The sequence below is a fragment of the Vanellus vanellus genome, assembly GCF_965231255.1.
Source record: "Vanellus vanellus genome assembly, chromosome: 20".
NCBI lineage: Eukaryota > Metazoa > Chordata > Aves > Charadriiformes > Charadriidae > Vanellus > Vanellus vanellus.
The window spans coordinates 3898769-3916526 of NC_138925.1; positions in this window are offsets into that span (position 1 = coordinate 3898769).

Consider the following 17758-nt stretch of genomic DNA (forward strand, 5'->3'; position numbering starts at 1 on the left):
AATCACAATGTGTAAAGATCCATGCTAATCTCATGACGGTCACAGGTAGGAATTGCAGTTTGCATGTAAGACTGTTAGCTTTGCTTACGTATGTAACCTGAGGATTAGACCGGGTTAATTTCTATGATCCTTAATCAAACACTGCGTTTAAATGTGAAGGTTGGAGGAAACGGGGGGAAAGGCAACAAAAAAAAATGTTCCAGTGTTTTAAAAGACTAACTTATAGCTTCCAGATTGTCCTTCTGATGAGATGCAGATTTTTGTAAATGCTTAAGAGCTTGTTCTAAATGCACTCTGAAAAGGACTGGCTAGATGGAGGCATTTCAGCTGGAAAATAAGGAAGCAATTTGAAATAGTGTCCTCCTTAGATCTAAGTAGTGGGAGATTTTACTAAGCTCACGCGACCTTCTAAGTTACAAAAGGCCATTAAAACGATTCCTAGAATTGTAGAAAGCCTTACAGGAAGGTTGGCATTTTCTTTCTACAAATGTTCTCTATAAACATTCATCCTCCATTTAATGACAGCAGTTGCAGGCATCATTCAGCCAATTATTATTTTTTTTTCTATAAGTGAATACGATTCTAGATCTGAGTCATCCACTGCAGCTGCCTGGCACCTTTTTGGTCATGGCACAAATACTAAATATAACATTATTTTGCATTTTTAAACACAATGAAGTAGAGGGTTTCCCTTCCCTGTAATGCTAGGCACAAGTAACTGTTGCAGTATCCAGTCCATTTTGTTATTTTAAAACACTAAGGGCTATATTCTGCTCCTGATTATACTAGAGTAACACAACTGAAGTCAACACCACGATCCAAATTGGCAACTGTATAAACAAGTGTGGAATCTGGCCCAAGATGTTTCTGACTGTATTATAGATCTGTTAAAACTTGAGCTCTTCTATATAACAGTAGATATTTTTGTTAAAATTAAAAAAGATGTTTATTACAAGAGATTTTTGGAATAGTGCCGGACAGCTTTTTAGGATAAGTATATTTTTAAAATATTTGTAATGGAAATATTTTTTTAAAGCTCTGTGTATTTAAAGTATTATCTACAGTAGCTGTGAGGGCTTAAAGTAATGAATAACATAGTAATAAACAACCGAAGGACTGTATGCTATTATAAAAAATCAGATCTGACAAAAAGTAGCATCTATTTAACTACTGTAAATGCTGTTGTTTCTTAAAAAGACACTCTTTGGTTAAAATATTGCCTTGCTCAGTTAATACAAATGGTCTTTTATGGACAGTTAGTTCCAAATCTCTTGTATCTGTTGTGCTAATCGTTCAGGCAGACAGGAGTGAATTACACTGTGTGTGACAAGGGGTGGTGTGGCCCAGTAGATAGGGTACAACATTAGGGCCCAGGACTCCTGAGTGTTGTCCCCATCTATGAGTGATCAGCCAGAAGACCTTCAGCAAGTCACTACCTGTCTGTGCCTCAGTTTCACTACCTATAAAATGAAGATCATAATGACTATTTATCTTTTTCAAGTGCTTTGAGATATGCGGTGGGGGGGCACTATAGTGGCGCTATGTATAATGTTTATATATGTTAGGCTGAAGCAGATGTTATGCAGTAGCTCTAACCTGATCTCATATCAGTATGACTTCACTTGATATCAATGGAGTTACTCTATCGGCTAACAGTTTGCAGTGGAGTTTGCTCCATGCTGAGGTCAAAACCAGGACAAAAGTGTTTATTTCTGTTAGTTCTACAGCTTATTCAATGCGACTTAATGCTACCATTGTTAAGATTATTATTTCTGAAAACACATTGAAACAGAATTAAGTAGGACAGTGAGAGGATATTTGTATCAATACTGTCTTATTCTATTCTGATTCTTTCAAGAAAAATGAAATGACGTGATTTTCACTGTGTAGTGCCATGATTATAAAGAACACAAATATATTTATAATTTCAACATGAGCTTTCATGTTTATTTGTATGTGGGTATGAAAAAAGGAGAAAAATCGTGCCTGATTCTCTCATCGTTTATAAGGTGGGTTTTGCAGTATGGTTGGAAATACACAACTTGTTGCCTGGTGCAGTTCATGAGGTACGCTCTCTTTGCAACAAATACGGATATGTTATCAACAGTTTTATATTTAGAGCTGTGCAAATTGTTCAGTTGTGGAACAAGAAGCTGGGTCACACTTTTTTGTCTGTAAGTTTTATTATGGACTCAAAACTTGCAACCGGTTAGCAAAATGATTTGTCCTACCAAACTTTTCAGTGAAACATCAGCGAATGTTTGGGCAAATGTCTAGCCTTCGTTTAATAACGAATTTATGGGTTTGTTTCCTTGTCCTGTAAGGCTGACTAATTTTGCATAGGTCACATCTCAAACTCAACTGTTTTGACTGGGTTCTGCTCTTACTTGCAGGTTCATCCTACCGTGGTGCCTCAAAATGAAGATCTAGATTTGTTTATAGTTTGTAGCTTTTTGTTCAACCCAACATAAAGCCCTGAAAGCACTGATTATATTTGGAACTTAGCACCCCTCAGAACAGCAAGGAACAGACCCAGCTGACACCCACATAATCCAGTGCAAGCTGAAGAGCAAGGCTTAGTAAAGCTTTATTTATGAAGCTGCCATTCTGGACACTCCATCACATCAAAGTGATTTTGCAAAGTATGTTTTTTTTCTGGATAAGAAACTTTAATGATATTTTCCCCTACTAAGTAATGTATATTTCATAAGTATTGAACTCATCCAGTTAATATTTATTCATTGTAAGCATCAGCAGTTACCTACTATTAATATTGATTTTGCATAAATCTAATTGCTAGTAAATGAGACAGACTTGGATTTAGTTCTTACTGGGATTTTTCTTATTTCATGTAATCTTTAGAGCAAAACATTCCCCTGTTGGAATATTGCCAGAACTAGTGATCAGCATAACGATCCCCTGCAAAACTTTGAAAGCCAATTTCACCGTGAATAGAAAGCGGCCTGAAGGCTGCATTATTATTGCAGTTTTATCTCCACAAAGGTAGTAACACGGAGGTAATCCCATCTCCAGCTTTGTGGACATGGAAAGTGTTCCTGTGTGAGGATGCTTCTGTGGGTGGGATCTAGTGCGTATGCACTCCCTTCTCTGACTGCGGGAACCCTTATTCACCCTTAGTGAATTTACAATGGTGCCAAATATAAGAGCTGAATTTAGCTCCCTGTGCAATACATCGCGAGCGCAAGAAGCACTGCCCGTAGGTGATTATAAATGTGCAGTAGAAAGTTTGTCGTCATTTACAATTTTCCTTCTTAAATGGCTTTACTTTGGTGGTGGTATCTCTCACTGTCAGAAATGAGCAGACATTTTACCTGCTTCAAGGGGAAGGAAGGATACTATGCGTGACCCAAATAAAATGTTGCAGGCTCAAAAAGCCAGGAAGCAGCTGTCATATTGCCTGCAGCTATGTCTCCTTGATGAAATGCTGGATCTTGGTATGTGTGAGGATCCAAAAAATGTGCCAGAAAGCCAATCTACATGATGTAATTGAGATAGAGTCTGACTTTTTAGAAGCGTGCACATTGGTTAAAAGAAAATCTCTAATCCACAGAATATTAAAATAAAGATCACCTGAAGCGACTGTCCAAACCTAGCATTTCATCCTCAGCCAGCCAACATCATTTTGAGGCAGCTTCAGTCCTGCTGTGATTCTTAGATATGAATATTAATGGATTGCTTTTACAGCAGCATAAAAATGCATTGGGAAAGTACCTTGAAGGGATGGTTCTGGAAATTCATAAAAAGGAGCATACTGCTTGCCTACCTCAGATATATAGTAGAGAGTGAACCATTGTACGTTGACAGCTAAAACTTAGCCTGGCAACTTACAGAGGTGACCAAAAATGTTCTTGTCTTTTGGCTGTGGGAAGAACTGTGTGCAATCACAGATATACGTGGATACGGTGCGCACACTTGTGCAGTAGGGAGAAGGTGTGTGTATAACAATACTAGAGCTTGCTGTAACTATCACCCCTGTAGACAGCCTCAGTGGAACAGCTGAAGCCTGATGGGGATGCTGAGCCTGAGACGGTCCTTCATCCCTAGCGGAGGTTCCTCTGTGCTGGCTTTCAAACCCACGGGAGCAACTCTGTGCAGGACCTTTTACTGATTCAGCATGTGCTGCCTACCTGCTACGTGAGTAAATTACTTTAGTTTCCAGGACTGCTAGCTGGCACGTTTCTAAGTTCAGCTCATGTCCCCCAAAATAAAGGAGCAGGAGGTTTGATGGCTTCCAAATGTGACCATTCCTCTCGGAACGCTGTTCTCATTTGTGGTGTAACCTGTTTTACTGGCCTCTAGTGGCAACTGAGGTGCTTCACTGTGGAGGTAAGTCATCGTGATTTGTTGTGGTGAAGGTGATGTTGAAATGCTGAATCTTTGCATACTCTTTCCAAAAAGACACCAGAAATACACATTAGGAAATTAAATTTCTTGGAGAGTAAGATCTGCTGTGGACTCTGAGTGCCGAGCAGCCTGTAATGTGCATGAGCCACCAGAAACACTTATTTAATGTTATCTCTGTTAACATTGGAGCAACACAACCTTGTCATAGAATTGTAGAAAATAGCTATGGAAGAACCTCAAATACATCATCTAACGATAGCTGATGCTTTGTAATAAAAATACTTGCTTTTCTAATCGGATTCCTACTCTCATCTTGCCATTATCTCCCCCATCGTGTCTTGGTTTCTGAATCTTCATATCTTGACTGTATCTAGAACAACAGAATCCCAGTTTGGTACTATCTCTGCACAGTACAGCAATACAAACAACAAACCAGCAGACAAGGAATGGCACAGTTTTGTTTATGCTGACCAGCTGTCCAGCTATGGTTCTAAAGAGTTACCAGGAAAAAAACTACTGAATTTTAAGCTGAGAGAGAGAGCAACAGGAGACTTTCTGTTTCAGAGCAGAATGCCTGAATTATGATGTGTCTCTCCAGTTCCCATCAACTCTCACACCCCACCCAGAGTTCCATGAAGCCATGTGAAATTGTGTAACATTGGGTTAGCAGCACATAAGTGCTCTTCTGGGGGTTGTCAAAAAAATACAAGTAAACACTTCAGGCTTCTACTGTTAGTTTCGTGGGAAGTGAAAAGTTTGCAGAGAGGTGAGCAACAAATAAGGAGTGAAACAGCTTGGGCCAGAGTTGTTCAGCAAAGTTAAGTTTGCTTCAAAGCAGCATTGTTTTGATCCCAGAGCTGCTTTTTCAACAATTTCTGTTAGCAATGGTGAGTTCTACAGGTTAGCCAGGTCACAGCCAGGTATGAAGTAGTATAGTCTATTTCAAGCAGAAATTAATGTCAGTTGAATTTCTGAAGTTTAATGCTCTCGGCCAAAGCACCCTTTGCCTGTTTAAAAGCTTTAATTTGAATCTGAAATGTGATATGTCACTTAGTACGCTGTACAAAAATCTTGTATCAGCTCAGAACGGAGAAAGTCAAACACATCGGTCCAGACAATGGTGTTAGCAAGATATGCTTCAATTGTTTCAGTATGTGAGGTCATTCTTTTAAGCTGACATCACTGGAATATAAGCGATTGGGCTTTGACTCTTCCTTTTTTTCTCCTGGTCATGCCGCTCACCAATAGCTAAGTAAAGAACAAGATACAGGCATTGTACACCACCTTAGAAGCTCCCCTTAGCTGGAAGAATGAGCAAAAAAGAATTAAGAATTGAGCAGGAAAGACGGCTTTGTGACCTTTGCTCAAAATCTAAATGTGATATGGTCCAGCTAGCTGACATTCCAGGGCATGGCTTGCTGTTGTGTGTGGGGTTTGCTCTTTAATTAGGGCAAGCGTTGAAAGACTTTGCAGTAGAAATAACGTTTGGTCTTCATGGTATTTAACAAGGAATTAAATGACTGTGAACATATTTGACAAACAATTCTGGTCTATTTTTGCCCAGCAGTTTTTCTCAAATTGAGAAACTGACGCTCTCTTAAGAGTAGATTAGGTTTGCAATCTGCAGTGGGTTAAAGTATTACTATTTATCCTTTGAAGATCTGGCTTCAAATGTGAATTTGGGTCACAGGAGGAAATGACCAGAATAAATCCTTTAAGATCATTTTGGTCAATTGGGAAAATGCATAGAGATGCCCTTATTAAAAATATGAACTGTATACTTGAAGATGGGAAAACACTTGTCTGAACTCCAAAAGATTCCATTTAATATGGCATTCGATAGTTTTAAAAATACAAGGCTAAACAGAGATTTGACAGATGTATTGTAAATATCATTAAAAAGAAAACTGTGGCGTAATTAACTAGTATTTTCATAGGCGACCATTATTTTTGAGTTACTTTGTTGACTACTCACCTTTAATTTTAACGTGGTGATGTTTAACCCTGTATACCGGCAGGGAAGTGTGGAATATTGGCTATAAACTAGCACTAGTTATGGATTTAGAGCTGCATGTCCGAACTAATAACCTGAAACGTCTGCCTTTCAGTGCTGGTTCAGTACATAGACCCTTCCTTTGTTCAGAATAATTTGGTTGCCTTGTGATTGTAGAAATTAAAAAACAAACCCAAAAACAAACAAAAAACCAAAACCAAAACACACCCCCCAAAAAAAAGTTAAAAAAACTAGTAAGTAGACTCACTGCTTTCTTCCTATGGCAAGTCCTAAATGTCGTTGTATTTACTGACCTCAGATAAGAGTTTGGTAAGAAGTGATATATAAATCTATTCTAGAAATACTTTATCATAGAGTAACTTGAGGTTGGAAATTCTCAAAATCCAATTGTAAATTATGTTTCTCAGTGGTATACTGTTGTGAGTGCAAAGTTTAGATATATTTTCCACATCTTCAAAAAGAAATCTTCTTTAAAACAAAAATTGGAAGAAAAAGCTGCTTTAGAGATTATTCAGTCTGGAATGGCTTTTTTTAGCAACCAAAATTAAAATAAACCCTGCAATGTAGGATTTTAAATGAAAGCAGAAAGTGCTCTCACCATAAACTCATGAACGTTATACTCTATGGCAGGAAAATGACAACAGATTTAACATAGCCTAATTTACATTATTCCTCGAGGGAACAAAAGTCATTAGGCTGAGAGGTTTGTACTGTTTTCAGAGGAAAGTATTTCATGCAGGCTGATTTCTTCAATATTGGTGTATAGGATGCAGATTATCCACCACTGCGTAGCGTGGGGTTTGTGAGACTGCGAGTGCGTCAAGGGAAGTAATTACTTTCTGCTTTTCTGAAGTTTGTTTTGACAAAAATAATTGTAGTTGTATGTTGGCCTTGATTCTGATTTCACTGCTAAATTATTTGGGGTCCAGTCCGTGTCTGGTAAAGATTGGTAGGGCTCCATTAACTTTGCTACTGCAATATGCTGAGTTACCTAAGGAAGATAGAGCCTGTATAGTGGAAACTCTGCGGGGGGGCATGGGTGTGTGTGTTTACTGGCTATGTTTTCATACAGTAAGAAAGAAGATAATCTGTGGGCCTTTTGCAGTGGTCATCTGTATTTATGTTAGTAACCTGCGCTCATGGTTTCTGCATTGGGATTTTTGCATATTTAGGATTATAGGGAGCGTGATTTGGGGACTGCAGACATCCTGTGCAAAGAGAGGCCATGTAGCTTTTCCACATTCTTCCTGCATTCAGTGGTATTGCTCTCTGCTCTTCGAAAGGAGGAGCTGACTCGACTTACCAAGACTTGACTGCGGTCTTGTGTAGCTCACAGCAACACAGAAGTTGTCATTCTAAGCACATCCCTCAATCTGATAATCACTGTACATCTATGTCCTAGTTTGATGATGGATTTATAATGAATGTCTTTAACCTCAGCCTAGCCCAGCCATCTGCTCTGTGGAGCAAGCTGGCACTTCAAAGGCATTTTTTTGCTTCAAGGTGTCTCCTTGTAGTCCTACAGAACAAGTAGTGAGTCATCTCCTCCCACCAGAATAAAGCAAGATTGTAACCTCGCTCAGCGTGAGTGCCCAGTAGGAAAGACAGGTTGCAGAGAGCACCACAGGCAAATACAATAATAACCCTTGCACTGAGGAGAATAAAGGCTTCTCGGAGCAAGTAGTATAGACATACGTCTGTCCTCAGCAGGGGCTGTAAAGGGGCTGGAGTAGTTACGTTAGCCAGGCTTGCGAGGGGTCATTTGTAGAATCTCCTTGGTGGTACAGTTATATAGAGACAGGCAGATGTTTTTTGGTGGGCCTTCTTAAAATGCAGAGGACAGTGAAATCAGGTGTTTCCTATTTTGTTGCATCCCTCTTACTGCAGACTTCAGAACTATGTATTAGTGAACATAGGCACCAAACTTTAGCATTATTGCTTCTCAGCTGAATCGTAGAGAGATGGTACACTAATCTCTTGAGGGATGTGTTAGGTATGGGAACGCTTAACTTCTATGGTGTATGAAAGGAGGGATTTTCTTGTACATAGGATTGACGATCTGATTAAAGCAAAAAATCAGATATAATTGCTTTGTCTGCACTAAGCTGTTGGAGACATATCCCTCCCATGCTGGTTTAATTTATTACTTCTCCAAATGTTATATCAAATGATAGGAATTTTAGACTGATTGCTTAGTTTTGGTTTGGTTTTAGATGATCTTTAATTTAATAGATACATGTGAAAAGACTTTATAATATGCAGTCATTACTGCCATCTCATTTTCATCCCTGCAGCATCACTGGGTGCAGTTTGTATGCAGTACATGTGTAAGGTAGCACATTTTGCATAGTGTTGCATATAGTACTTCACATACCCCTTTCACTCTATCAAATCACAGAATCGTCTAGGTTGGAAGGGACCTTTCAGATCGAGTCCAACCATCAACCTAACTCTGCCAAGGCCACCACTAAACCATGTCCCTCAGCACCACATCCACCCGGCTTTTAAATCCCTCCAGGGATGGCGACTCCACCACTTCCCTGGACAGCCTGTTCCAATGCTGGACAGCCCTTTCTGGGAAGAAATTCTTCCTAATATCGATCCTAAATCTCCCCTGGCGCAATTTGAGGCCATTTGCCCTTGTCCTATTGCCAACAACTCCCTCACTACAACCTCCTTTCAGGTAGTTGTAGAGTGTAGTACATGCATGTGTATTATATGCACAGAAACTCAGGTTTAGTATAGTTTCTCTGCAAAACCCATGTTCACGTAGGGAATCGGTTCCAAAGCTGGGTTTCAACAGAAAATAATAGCAAATTTACCTATTATTTTACCACTTTGAATCTTTGAGAACCTGATCTAAATCACACGGCTGCTGAAGAGAAGACTCCCCACTGACTTTTGCTTTTATTAAGCAAAATGCTTTTCAATTCTTCCAAGGACACATGGTCTATGTATTTATTTAAGGAAAACTTGCCATTCAGTTAGTTGCCCGTTTGCCCATCCTGAAGTCTATCTGTTCTTTTCTTAAATGCAGGAATTGAGGTTTCACTGTCAGCAGGATACTCTATCCCTGCAAGCCTCCATCACGTACCCTTTTTGCAGCAAGGTGAAGACCCTGGCCCACATCTACAGGCAAGAGAGGAAACCCAGTGCTTACTGTACCTCTCCAAGTCTCTCTTTGCAGTTGCTGATGAACTACTCTCCTTGCCTGTTTCATATCTGTATCACCACAGATTCCTGAGACTTTATTCTTAAACATTTATGGCAACTGTCTATTTTCTTATTTAAGGGGATGGCTCAGAAAGGGAAAGTGCTCACTTCATTAATAAAAATAATTTTTGGGTTATAAAACTGCTCCCCACCTGCTGACTGTTAGCAACAATGAGCCTTTATCAAGTCTTCAGGATTTTGGTCTGTCTAATATTGCGGTGCTAGAAAACCGGGGACGTCCAGTCTTAAATGGAAAAGTATAAGAAGCTTTGTCTCATAAAGTGACATGTAAGACTTGTCTGTCTTTTCCATGTTCTTTACTAGATGATCCCCCCCTGCTGCCACCTTCAGATGAAGTGATTTAAAATGGATGGGATATTAGAGCTTTAAGATAGGGTTTTAAAATAAATGAAATGCTATCAGGACTGTAATAGTAACAGCTGTTGTGTCCACCAGCTGGACGGTAGACTTAATCACTCAGTCAAATCCCACTTTCCAGAGTACTGCGCTTGTTTTCTCTACCTTCTGCCCTTTCACCAAAACCACAGCATACACTTAACAGAGGGATGCTTTCCTGTGGTCCATAGTGGGCTCTGTCGGAGCCATAGAGGGAGAAATCTCTTTTTCTGAATTGTCAGCACAGCATGATCTGTGCAGCTGAGTTTGCCTTACCTGGAACATGCTTTCTGAAGTCCCAAAATCAAGAAGGAACAAGAGCTCAGACTTAAACCTATGTACATGCTTTTGTTTCCCTGTGTGCAAGATAGAGGCGGGAAGGTGCTGTTCGGTGCATTGCTGTATTCCTTACAGCTGCAGAGCAGGTTATTTTGGAATCTGGTTTTGTTCGTGCTGGAAAACTATCTGAAGGCAGAAGTCCTGTCCTTCTGGGCCTGCTGCTGCTTGTAGTGCTGTTTTTCAGAAATAAGGAACTTCTGTACACAGTATGGGATTGCACATTAACTATGTAAAATGTATTTCATTAATGGTGTCACTTTGAAGAAAAAGAACTTGTCGCTGCTGACTTTTAGGCTAGCACTATCACTCCGAGCAGTGCCAGGTATCAGCCAGTTCACCTGTCAAAACTCACTGGTGAAACAAATTATTTCAAGTTGTATCATGTCATAAAACAACTAATGGTTTCAAAATGTCAGATTTCTCTTCAACTTTGACCTAAGCTTTATATAAAGTTTAGCAAAAGAGTTCAATATGACATCCTTTGAGATGAAACTGAATTTTTTGGTTAACAAAAATTAGATTTTGAGTTGTGTCTCAACTTGGTTAAAAGAGCCATTAAGAGAAAATGATTTTTTGTTGAAACTGAAAACACCATTTCTGATTTGTGCATCACTTACGAAATCAAGAAATTGATTATTTATTCAGGCCTGGATTCTCACTCCCCACAGTGCAGCTAACTTAGCGAGAGGCCACGGACAAGGCAGGTTAACCTTTCTATTGTGCATTTAACCATCTGTAAAATGGATATGATGCTACTTACCTGCCTCAAGCAGCTGTACAGAGGCTTAATTTTTAATCAAGCTCTGTTAAAACACTTTGAGCTCACTGTATAAAAGATGCACGGAGAGGCAAAAAGCAATAATATTGTAATAAAACTATTTATAAGACTTACATTTCCGAGAGTAATACGTGGTGAACTATATCAATGTTCTAGAAATAGCATCAAAAAGAAAAGAATATATCAAGAAGCATAAGAGATGTACTGGGATGGAGTACAGACTTTCTGACAGTCTAGGGTTCCTTCGTCCCTTTTAATTATACATGTGGAGCAACTTGTTAATGCATTTCTAAAGACGTGTTGACACAAGCTCAGACCTCTATCCTGGCTGGCAGTCTTTTGAATTAATTTAACCCTGGGATCAGAAGGAGCCGGACAACATAGTTGAAGGCATTTCTGTAACAACCAAAGCAGACTACTATCAACAAAAGAGATTTCCTGGGCCCGTGAGCGAGAACGGGAAGTAATGGTACACCTTCATGGGGAGCTCATTATGAATAATTTCTGTAGAAGGCCCTGGCATTACATTTCAGGCTGATTGTCCATGGAATATGACCAGGTATCATTCTCGGTGTTATTTCTCTACCCTCTATGCCCTCCAACAGTTTCAAAAATAATTATGAAAAAACCTTAATTTTACTAATAAAGTAATTGAGTCATTCAGGAGTTTATGGCAAAATATAATACGTAACAGCCAACAGAAATAGAAATCAATGATTAATTATATTTTAATAGATTGCCTAATATATGCTACAATATTCAAATCTTAGGCAAGATTTTTAAGCAAATTCGAAGCTCTGTGTGCTTTGTAAGCACAAAACCTATGTAAAATTACTGTAATTACTGCTCCTTTCCACAGTAGTGGAGGTGCAGTATTTGGAGTGCGGTTCCGCTATGTGAAGTGACTGCATAATGTAGTGTTGTGAGGTGGCCTTCTTTGTGCCGTCTCAGAACCTCAAACCACATGAGCGGTCTTTACAGAAGAATGGAGAACAGTACAGCCTGAAACTTCCATGGACCAAATGGCGGCAGTTTGAGTCTGTCGATACACAAGGTCGTGGAGAGAACACACGTCAATGTGATAGGAAGCGATTACGGGAGATGCAATCATTAGCTCACAAAACTTTTACGGTCTCTTTTTCAGAGTCACCTAGAGAATTGGACTTTCCAGATAGAAAACTAGAGTGGTCTAAATTAAACAAAATACATTACTGGAAGAGACACCCACACTGAGTGTCAAAACGATGACATTAGAAATGCATTAGTCTGATCATTTTACATTGCTGATTCATTCACAGGGAAGTCCCGCCAAAGCATCTAAATATCACTGTGGGTGTCTCAGACAATTTATAAAATTAATTCTTAAAACAACCACATGATTTAAGCAAACACTTTCTAAAGTGATCTTCTGATCCTGTGTGCATCTTGAGATATCCTGAGGAATTTGACCTTACGGTGCTGAGCACCTGCTGTCTGGAAATTGCTAAAAATTGGAGGTATCAAAAAAACTCCGTACTTTTGAAAATCCTGAATCTTAAGTTTAGCATTACCTCTTTACCTGAAGACCAGATCTCTTGTATAATATGAGTTCCTGTGGAGAAAAAAGGTTAAAAATGTTACCTGAGATGCTATAGCCATTACCAGTATTATGGCTTTGGATTTTGTTGGTTTAGTGAGTTCTTGTTCCTCTTCTGTTTCCTTCCTGTGCTGTTCAGAAATAGCCTGAACAGCTATGAAGGTTAAAGCTTTATCTACCAAGATATATCCTCTTCAGCCACAATGCATCTTATCCATAGCCCAAACAATCCTGTAGTATTAATCCTGTAGTTTATGCTTGTGGCTAGAATTTATAGAATTGACCAGACTAATTTTTTTTTCCTCTATTTACTTAATAAAAATAGGCTTCTGGATAATCTTTAAGAGCAATCACATTAGTCAGTGACGCTTGTCACTGTAAAAATCCACCCAAGTTTCTGTCATTCAAGGTGGTTTGGTCAATCTAAGCTACATGATGGTTCTTTTTTCCCTGATTCATTGACACAACCATGGAACTGACTAAAGAGTTTCCTGGGTCTGTGACTTTATAGGGGAAAGAGTTTTGAGAAAAGCACTGTTTCAGCTGTGTGAGTGTGGGTGAAAACCACTTTTAGAGTGTTACCTATTGCTGCTTTAAAAAAGCTATTTGTGAATTCCAACTCTCTAAGACTTTTTACAGAGAAAGCTTAGGAAACTACTCACAAAAACACTTGCAAAAAAAAAAAAAAAGACCAAAAAAAACCCAGAAAAGGAAAAGGATGGAAATATAGTTTTAAAACCTGAATAACTAGTCAAGATCTGCTAACGGGCTGTGGGCATTGGGAATTATGTCTTTCCAGTGGCGTTAGAAATTAGATGGCCCGCTCCACAGAATGAGAGCCAACAGGGGAACGGATTTATCAGAGATTTCAGGCAGACTGGAAAAAAAATGCTACTTTATTACCCAGCCAATATTGCTGGTGTTTGAAGAGGTGCCCACGCCATATACAGTAGCTCTGCAGCTTCTTCCTTCAGGCTTAGGCTGTTCTTGACTTTGAAGAGTTAATGTTCTCTTACTCTTCCTTTTTTTTTTTCTTTTTCTCTCTCTACTACTGGCTTAGAGCACTGGCTTGCATTTGAAGGGCACAGCATACTGAGTGATGTTCACATGATACCAATGACAGCAGCATGATAAGCCTATTTCTGACAGTGTGGCAAATTACTATTATGAAATCCCAGTACATTTGATTGCAGAGTGACTTTCAGAAGGGCTCGCACATAGCAAGGTTATGAAAGGCTCAGTGTTTACTGCAGTAATGCTGACTTACTGGAAAAGGGTATCAAGAGCTCTTTAAATAAAAAAGCTTGGGAGATTCCCAATTCATAGAACATTTGGCTGAGTATATTCAGCCAAGCGTTATGTTGCTCTAAAATGAAAGGGAAAAAATTATCAGCAAAAATTCTTAGGCTTTTTTTTTTCCCTTTGGTGACTCAGTGAAATGTTTTTGCTAGAGATGCATGCAAAAGGGACCGTCAACTTGAGGCTGTCCTTCCCCTCTGACATCGCTCACTTTAGGAGCTTACGGGTGTTCTGTCTCTCCAGAACTGCCTCCCCGTTGCTGTCAAAGGTCAGGATCTCCTATGTCTGTACAGCGCCCAAGTTAAAAGGAGAACAAGGTTCAGATAAAAAATCATGACAAAAGCAGAAGTGGGGGGGAAAGAGGCAATATATGGGCTAAGAAAGCATGAAAGTTGCAAGTAAAAGAAAATTATCTGCAAAATACAAAACAGCAGTAAGCCACCCGCTGAATTATTGTCAGCATCCAAGGCTGTGTTACCGCATGGAGATAAATTGTCCCGTCCCAAACACCTTCCTTTTAAACTTATTTGTAGAGTAACACAAATGGCAAAATAAAGAAGAGCAGGCATTAAATGGCTCAGGTTTACAGCAGGATCTTTATCACACCAGCAGGCTGCAAGGTATTTTCTTGGTGAAATAAGTTTTTATTCAATTATCTAATAAATAAATATGATTATTACTTTTTTCTAGACTTTGTTGATAAAGTTTTTAGTTATGGTAACCCAGGTAAATCTCTAATTGGTTTTCTGGCTTTTATTAAACATTATACTAGCAAGTTGCAGTTACGGTATTCATAAGCAATGTTCTGACTGCTTATCGTAATCAGAGCCTGTGTATGCTCTCACATAGAAGCAAGAATGCAATGAACAGCAAAGAAGTAAAATTGTCTTCCAGAAGCCCCGAAACATCTGTAATTTCCACTTCTTAGCACATTTTTAAGCTAGGAAAAAACATGTCAATTAATAGATCAGTATACAAAAGACAATGATTCCCTTTCCTAATTATCTCCATTTTCTTAGCCAAGTAGAGCATTCACATGATGTTTATTTTGGGATGCACACATAATGCAATCTTTTTTGTCTGCTGGCTGGAATGTGACTATTCCAGTCTGCTTTGATTACTTTTCCCAGCTGAATTAGGGAATTGATCCCTTAATTTAGTAGGTGGAGACTTGCAGGTTTTTTTGTATTCTGCCCCTATTATGATATGAATATATTTAGCTGCTGATGGAATATTGCTTCCACATGTAGGTGGCTGCAGCCTGGCATAGGTTTAAGCTGACCGACCAAATGTCTGAGGCTAGATGTGTAGCATCAACAGCTGTCTTTTTTAAAGGTTATTTTTTAAAGGCACGTGTTCTTGGAATTTGTTTCCTGGGTGGCATGTTGTACTGTGGAGAGGCCAAATGTTTAAATAACCTCTTCAAACATGCGTTTTGCACTTTGCTGTAAGGCCTGAAGGCAACTGCCTCTGAAATCAAACTCTTGATGGCAAAAGCTTTAGTGCAAGTGAATGATAGTTATTGCCTTTCCCTATCTGTGAAAGGGGGAGAAATGACAAGTTGGGGATTGTTTTGCGTGTCTAACAGATATTTGGATAAATGAGACTTTGACCTCTGGCTTCAGTGGGGCCAGAATGTCACCTAAAAGTTTTTGGAGAAGAGAACTGCTGGTGCCGAAGTTGGTGATGGCATATTGCTGTGCACAAGCTGGGAGAATGAGTGCTCTTACTATTTGCAGTGACGAAAGACATACTGCTACTGCAATTGTAGTGTTAACTGGCTTAGGTGCGAAGAAATTGCCTAACCACGGCTGCACAGCATGTGGCATGAGCTGCAAAACCCACCAAAAAGTTGAGCTGCATGCAGGATAGTGCGACTGCCACAAGCGCACAGCTTTGCTGCTTAAAAGTTGCTGTGTTCCTAACATGGAATTCGCATCAGTGACTTGTTTGTAGACACCCCCTCCTCCATGTCTAGGGCAGTGCCAGCACGTTCTTTCTTGGATAATTAAACACAGATTAATTGCAGTCAGTATCTTTGGCTATATGATCTTGTGATCATTTATGGAAAGTCCTAACATTTCGGGAAGAGAAGAGGGTGCAGGGGATATCCAGCTTTCGCAATGGGACTCTTCATCTGAAGCCAAAGCAAAAGCATCTGGTGGTGTTACATAGCGATCTGCACCATAATCTAATAGTGACCACTCTTGGTTTCGGGATTGAGACTGGCTCATCGCACAGTGTGTGATATAATCTATACAGAAAAAAGGGGAGGAGGGGAGAATGTCCCCCAAAACTTTGAAGTGCAAATGGACAAGTGGATACAAGAAAAGGGGGATTTCTTGTGAATCATCATAGTCTAGAAATAGAATTATTTGTAGTCCCAAGAGTTGCAGTTCGAAGAACTGAGTATTAACAGCCTGACTGTAAGTCGTTTACAGACAATTTGAAATCTTTCCACTGTTTTCAATTTACTTTGGACCATATTGTATGTAATGCATCTCATGCTGTAGAATTCCTAATTTCCCCCTGGAAATATAATCTGGGTCCCTGATTATATTTCTGTGTTATATATATATTACAATGCCATTTCCAGCAGAGTTTAAGGACTTACAATGATAAATGCTAGTTTCATAGCAAATTTTTGTTTAGGTATTTCAACTTAGTCATACAGTGGCTGATAGTACAGTAAATCTGCATGTCAATATTTATTTTATATAGGCAATCTGTTGTTCTGACGTAGGAATTCCATCAGATATGTGACAATAAGGAAATAATTACTGTTGCAGAATTCTAAAGGGAAGACAATAACCAGCAATAGTGGGTCTCCTTAAAATAGGCCTTAAAAATGTGTGGAAGATTGCTATGACTCAGTATGTTTTAAGGAAAGAAAAATGTCATTTTAACTATGAAGCTGGCAAAGTCTTACCATTTTGATTCCACAGCGGTAATCTCTGTAAAAGACATGATTTAAAAGCTGTTATTTCTCACAGTCTGAAGTTAAGTACACTCTTCTATTCTAACAAATCTGAGCAAAATTAGAGCACTGAATAAATTCACCCTGCCTCTGCGCCTGCTGTCTTAGCTTGAGGCAGAAGCAGATGACTGTGATCTCTAAGATTGTCAAACTAGCACCATAAGCCAAAGCTACATTCACCTTAAAAAACCATGAAATTTATTCCAGCTTGGTAACAAGCTGGTCCATTATTTCAGGGATTTGGTGCCAGTGTTCAGTTTTTTAAAAGGCCATTGGAAAGCTCACAGGTATTTTTGACATTTTCCCATTAACGGGGTTGGTATTTGGGGGCTTGAGAGGGCTTTGTTTATGTTCAGATTTAAACTTTTAACACCTTAGATCTGTCCCCAGTTCACTGGAAGATGCTATTTTAATTCTCCTCGTTAGCAGCTCTGAAAAAGGAAAAGAAAAAACATTAGCACATTTCTCATTTAATATTAATTGGAACATATTTTTCCCTGTAGCAGTTTGCTGCTGATGAGATTTCAATGCCGCTGACTGAGGTGGCTTTGCAAATAGTCCCTGTAAATAGGAAATAAGAAGCTGTTTCTGTGAAATGGCCAGCGAGAGAAAAGATTCATTAATCAGGGAAACAGGTACAGAGCAACAACCCTGCCTAACACAGGTCATGTAAACACAGACTGACAATGCTGTCTGAGCAATGGAGCAGAACAGTTTGCTCTACACTAACATTTTGTAGGGAGAAAGTTTAGTCAAGTGTTTAAAATATGGAAATAAGGCTCCAAATGCCTGTGGTGTTTC